The following is a 5,813-nucleotide window of genomic DNA, read 5'->3' as shown; positions in this document are numbered from 1 at the left end:
GGAGGTGAGTGGCCTTCTGTGATGTTGCAAAGAAGGACAATCAACTCTCCAGTGACCTTGTTGCCCACAAGAAGGACAGGGTCTGGATGGTGGCCGTGGGTTAGGGCATTGCCAATGTCCAGTCGCTCCGCACTTGAAGCAGGATCCTGGCGGATGTCATTGGGCCCCATTGGCATTTGAAGTGTTCTGGGGAGGAGCCCTTAGGACTGCAGCCATAAGCTGGTACTTTTGCTTGGACAGGGTAAGCTTGTCTGCCTTCTCCTGTTCCTCTTGGTTATAAAATACTTTAAATGCCTTGTCCAACAGATCTCTCGTGGGGGTTTCAGGGCCCTTGTCTAAGCACGTAAGTTTCCTTCTAATATCTGGAGCTGATTGTAAGATAAAGTGGTTGTGAAGCATAAGCCATCCCTCTGCAGACTCTGGGTCATACCTGGTATACTGGACCAGGGCATCAGTAAGTCTGTCCATAAACTGAGCTGGGGTTTCAGTAGAGCCCTGAGTAACTAACCTAAGCTTCTCAAAGCTAACTACTTTAGGGGGCGAAGCTCTCTGAAGACCTGTCAGGAGGCAAGTGATCATGTGGTCCCTGGCTGCTCTACCTGGGGAAGGTCCTGCCTGACCTCCTGGTGGAAGTTGGTAATCCCACCCAGGATCTTGAAGGGGAACTGCCTCAATACCAATAGGGTGATCTTGGTTAGCAAAATGAAGCTCATTAGCATATTCCTGTGCTGCTGTCCAGACCCTATGTCTCTCATCAGGGATGAGGGTGGACTGGAGAATCATAAAGAAATCATGCCAGGTTAGATCATAGCTTTGAGTAATATATTTAAATTCTTGTATGAAGTGAGTAGGATTAGCAGGAAAACAGCCTATTCTGCGCTCAAGCTGAGATAGATCTCCAAGAGAGAAAAGTACATGGACTTTGACGACCCCATCCACGCCTGCCACCTCCCTGAGGGGAAAGATGCAATGGGATGGGAGCTGAGACTGGTTGTGGAAACAGGTATGGCTTGACACAGGATAGGGATTGGGAGGGGACAGAAGAGAAGGAGAAGGGGAGTCCTGGGAGGAAGCTGAAGTTGGAGAGGTGGGAGGGGTGTCCTGTCCATGAGAGGATGTAGGGGCATGGGTATCTGAGGCAGGATCTGGAATTGAAGTAGAAGCAGATACAGGAGGGGTAAATGGGGTATTTGAGGTAGAAGTCAGACTCAAGGAGACTAGGGAATATTTGGTAAGGAGATGTTTAAGATTTTGGATTTCCTTGAATAAAAGTGAGTCAGGAGAGTGAGTGCCAGACTCAGAATGCTGAGGAAAGGAGGGGGAAGATCGTGGAGAGGGAGTTTGAGGTGGAGAAGGGAGGGCAGTTGCGCTGGCCTCCAGACTGGAAGACAAGGGAGGGTATAGTGATGGGAGAGCAGGGGGAGGACATGGCTGTGCCTCATCCTGGGGAGAAGGAGGGGGTTGGGCCTGGGTTCTAATAGGGGGCAGGTTATCAGCTATGGAAAGATCAAAAGTGGAGTTGGAGGGGTAGGGAGGAGGGAGAGGGGCAGAGGCCCCTAGCGCATCAGGATCTGATGAGACTGTCTCAGCCAGAAGAACCTGATGGGCGAACATGTAACACAGAGGGAGGGATTAGCATGGAGATCAAGAAAGGCATGGATGTGGGGTAGTTCAGACTGCTTGCCTTTACGATGGCAGAAGTTTTCTAAATCTTTTAAAATATTGAGGTTTAAGGTTCCGGTGTCTGGCCAAACAGTTATTATCTAGCTTGTGCTGAGGCCAGGAAGTGGTGCACAAAAATTTCAGGTGTTTCATCCTGATTATGCCTGACAGTCCTAGTTGTTTCAAGGATTTAAGAAGACAAGCAAGAGGCATGAGACCCTGAGACTTTGAGTGCTTGGTTCCCATAGCAATGGATTAAGTGCAGAGCAAAGAAGAGATAAAGAAAAGACCTCAGCAGGCAGGTAGGGGAACAAAGAGGATCTTTTTGCCCTGAGGGAGCAGAGGCAGGGTCAGGAGTCAGGGTGGGAAGGAGTAGCTTACAAGGAAGAGAGAGAGAGAGAGAGAGAGAGAGAGAGAGAGAGAGAGAGAGAGACAGGAGAGAGCAGGAAGAGAAAGGTTTGGCTTAGGTCACGTAAAAACAAAAACGAGAAGAACCAGGGAACAAAAGAAAAGCGTCCTTTTTTTTGTTGCGTGGGTTCAAGTTAAAATTTCAAGTTTTAATTCCCAAAGGCCCAGGGCAGCATCCTGCAATCACTGGGGAGGGAAAATATGAGAACGTGTTGTGCGTGTTCGTGCCACTAAAGACAGTGTCCTGTATTGAAAGGCAGGAAAGAACTTCCCACGTACCAGTATGCTTTTGAGTGAGTAAAATGAACAGGGGAGATTCTGCAATGTGGTGTGTGCCTAGCCAGTAGATGGCGCCAAAGTACAGGGAAAGGAGGTAGTGGGACAGCAGGCCGAGATTGAATGGGAATGGAGAAGGCCTCGATGGAACTTAGAATAGCCAGTAAATGGAGGGGGGAGGGGAGAGAGAGAGAGACAGAGAGAGAGAGAAAGTGAAAAGGAAGGTGAGATGTTAGGGGAAAGCAAAAGATGGCAGGAGCGAGGAAGGGAAGGGAGCTGAAGTAGGGAAAAGAATTTAAGTGCCACAGGGAGGCAGGTCCAACTCCCAGGTGGGCATGGGCAGGGACAGTAACCGTGCTGGACAATTCAATGGTCGCCGAAACCAGTGCTGTCCAGTGGCCTTGAGTGAGGTCCGGGAGTGACTGAATTCGATTGGAAAGGAGATAAAAATAAAACAGAGCTGAGCTGGGGAGAAGTGAAGGGAAAGGAGAGAGAGAGAAGGAGCAGGAGCAGAGAGAGAGAGGGTAGGAGTGTACCTTAATGCCAAACCAGTGGTGTTTGCAGTGAAGCTGGGGAGAAGTGAAGGGAAAGGAGAGAGAGAGAAGGAGCAGGAGCAGACAGAGAGAGGGTAGGAGTGTACCTTAATGCCAAACCAGTGGTGTTTGCAGTGGCCAATAATGACAAGCGAGTCCAAATGTTTTACGTGTGAGGTGCCTTGAAGTAAGAGCTGGGTTTTGGCACCATTTGATAGGTAAAAATTTGTGGGAGAACGAGTGAAAGGAGGATGAGGCACCAAGACACAGATAAAACTCTCAGCAGGATAGAGCTTTATTTCACACGGGACATATTCCCTTCAGGGAAGGGAAAATGTCAGCCCATGGATTGTGAGCTGGGGCTTATATATGGGGGTTTCAGGGTGCAGAAGGTGGGAAGTTTTCAGGAAAAATCAGGTGGTGGGAAGCAGGAAAAGTAGGGCTTGTAAACCTGGCTCCGTTCCATCTGCTAGCCAGGATCTGGGTCAGGAAGTGTTTACTTTTTTTGTCCTCCTAAGACAAGGGAAAAGCTGCTGTACTAAAACAGCTCCTAAAATATCTGGTTAACAGGTAGAATCTGCTTATCTTGTCTTCGGAGATCAGAGGAAAGGCAGGCTGCCTCTTAGAAGAGTCTGTTTCCCTTGACTTCAAAGGCTAAGGTGCTTATCAGCTCAGTTCCCTTTTCCAGGCTTGTGTGGGACCCTGGTGGGGAGGGGGGAAGCTGATGCTTTTTGAAACCCTAATAAGGTGCTGTACAGATTTAGGAAAATCCCTATCAAAATTCTGATGGCATTCTTCACAGAAATAAAGTACTTTATTTTTCAGAAATCTGAAACTATTTGGGAGATAGACGCAAAGCTTATTGGTAAAGTGCTTGTCTATAATGTTCAAAGCTCTGTGTTATATCCCCAACACTATAATAATAATAATAATAATAATAATAATAATAATAATAATAATGTTTTCTCCATCATGACATAACAAGGGAATGATACAAGGTTTTATTACCAATAAGAAGAATCAGGGAAGTTCCTTGTTAAACAATGCTCTCCTGGAGGAAAGGAAACACAGGGATTTTATTCAGGGAGTCTATATACACCCATGTAAGAAAACATATTAGCAATGAACACATTTCTGAGCATGCTCAGATCTATGTCATATATGACTAAAAGGAAAGATGGTGGACATAGCTGCTTCTGGTCATGCTCAGTTCAACATTGCAATGAGCCAGGTTTACTCTAGGTACCTAAACAGATTGAGTCAGAATAGCCCAGTGGCTTTATCTTGTTAGTCATATGTTTTAACAGAAGAGTTTAGTGGACATGAAATGAAAACTCACTTTGAATTTGTGATCATGTAGCAAATTGCCCCAAAGGTACCTGTCTGACTTAGCAGCTAATGATAGGTTTACCCTCATTTGAATGTAACACAACGTGTTCATGGATCAAAGGAGCTCATGGCACCCCATAAATATATGTACTTTTTTGGTTTTAAGAATAAGTTCTAAAGAATTTAAATATTTAAAAATCTGGTAACTCATATGAGACCACAGAAGATTCTGAATAGTAAGATAGAAAAATGAAAAAACGACAGATCTGAGAAGGAAAATGAGACCCTCACCTCAGAATCTGAACTAAGCCTCTCACAAGAAGCAAGGAAACAGCCATATCATAAAGTATGTCTTTCCTTCTGAGAGCCTGACTTTCTCTTAACCCTCCTGTTTAACCCAGTATTAAACTACACTAAACCCCAATTCTCTTTCATACTGGCAAGTCCTGAAATTCTTTTCTGTGTGAAAATCACAAATCCTGGATTTGCCTGTGATGAAGCCCTTAGAAGGTTAAGGGGATTCCTCAGTTGCTGAGGGGACAGTGAAGAGCTCTGCCTCTGTCCCCTTCACTGCTAATGAAGGTAAGAACAAAGCTACAGTCATCACATTTTCTGATTTCAAAATGTACTACAAAGCTGCACCAACCAAAACATTATGGTACTGCCATAATAACAGGCCAATGGGCTAGAATAGTGGACCCAGAAACAGACCCAGTGTGTTAGCTTTCTCAGCTTTGTGAGAAAATACTTGGCAGAAACAACATAAGGAAGAAGGATTTATTTTGTTTGTTGTTCAGTCTTCACCACTGGGAAGGTGTGGTAAAGCAGAGCAGCTCATGACACACGGCCAGGAGGTGGAGGAAGGAGGAAAGGAACAGGACACCATGCATAACCTTCAAAGTCCACCCCAGTCATACACTATCTCCAGCTAGTCCCAGCCTCCTAAAGTTTCTAGAATCTCTCAAAATAATGCATTAACTGGAGACTTTGCATACAACACACAAGCTCAATGAAGACATTTCATTTCCAAATATCACGCATTTATCCTCAAACAACCATTGGCAAGTCTTCTAACAATGTGTAATGGAGATGGGATGAGTTCTTTAACAGTGTTGCGAAAACTGGATATTCACATATAGACAAAAATGGGATTGGATGCAATGTGTAAAAGTCATCTATAAATGGACTTGTAAAATACCTTAAGACCTGAAACAGCATGAACAAACTTGGAGGGCATGATGATAGTGGAAAAGGACAGCTACAAAAAGGCAAGTGCTGCATGATCGCACTACACGCAGAGTCTGGAGCAACCAAACTTAAAATTCTGAGAATACACATGGGAGGCCTAGATCTAAAAAAGAAACACAAAGGGGAAAAAAGAAGTAGTCAGAGAGGTAAATAGGGAGGAAATGCTTGAGGTATGGAATATACATGTATATACATGTTATAACAAAAGTAATTAATTTGCACACAGTATTGGTAATAAATATTAAAATATCTACCTATGCATAGTTCTCATTAACAAGAACACATTGTAAAGCTGCAAATATTTTATAAACTATCAATAATACAAAACAAGTATTTATTAAACATGTAAGAAAAAAG

This window comes from Nannospalax galili, unplaced genomic scaffold, assembly GCF_000622305.1.
Source record: "Nannospalax galili isolate Female #2095 unplaced genomic scaffold, S.galili_v1.0 scaffold859, whole genome shotgun sequence".
NCBI classification, from domain to species: domain Eukaryota; kingdom Metazoa; phylum Chordata; class Mammalia; order Rodentia; family Spalacidae; genus Nannospalax; species Nannospalax galili.
The sequence above is the reverse complement of the archived record's forward strand: the minus strand, read 5'-3'. Positions refer to the sequence as shown.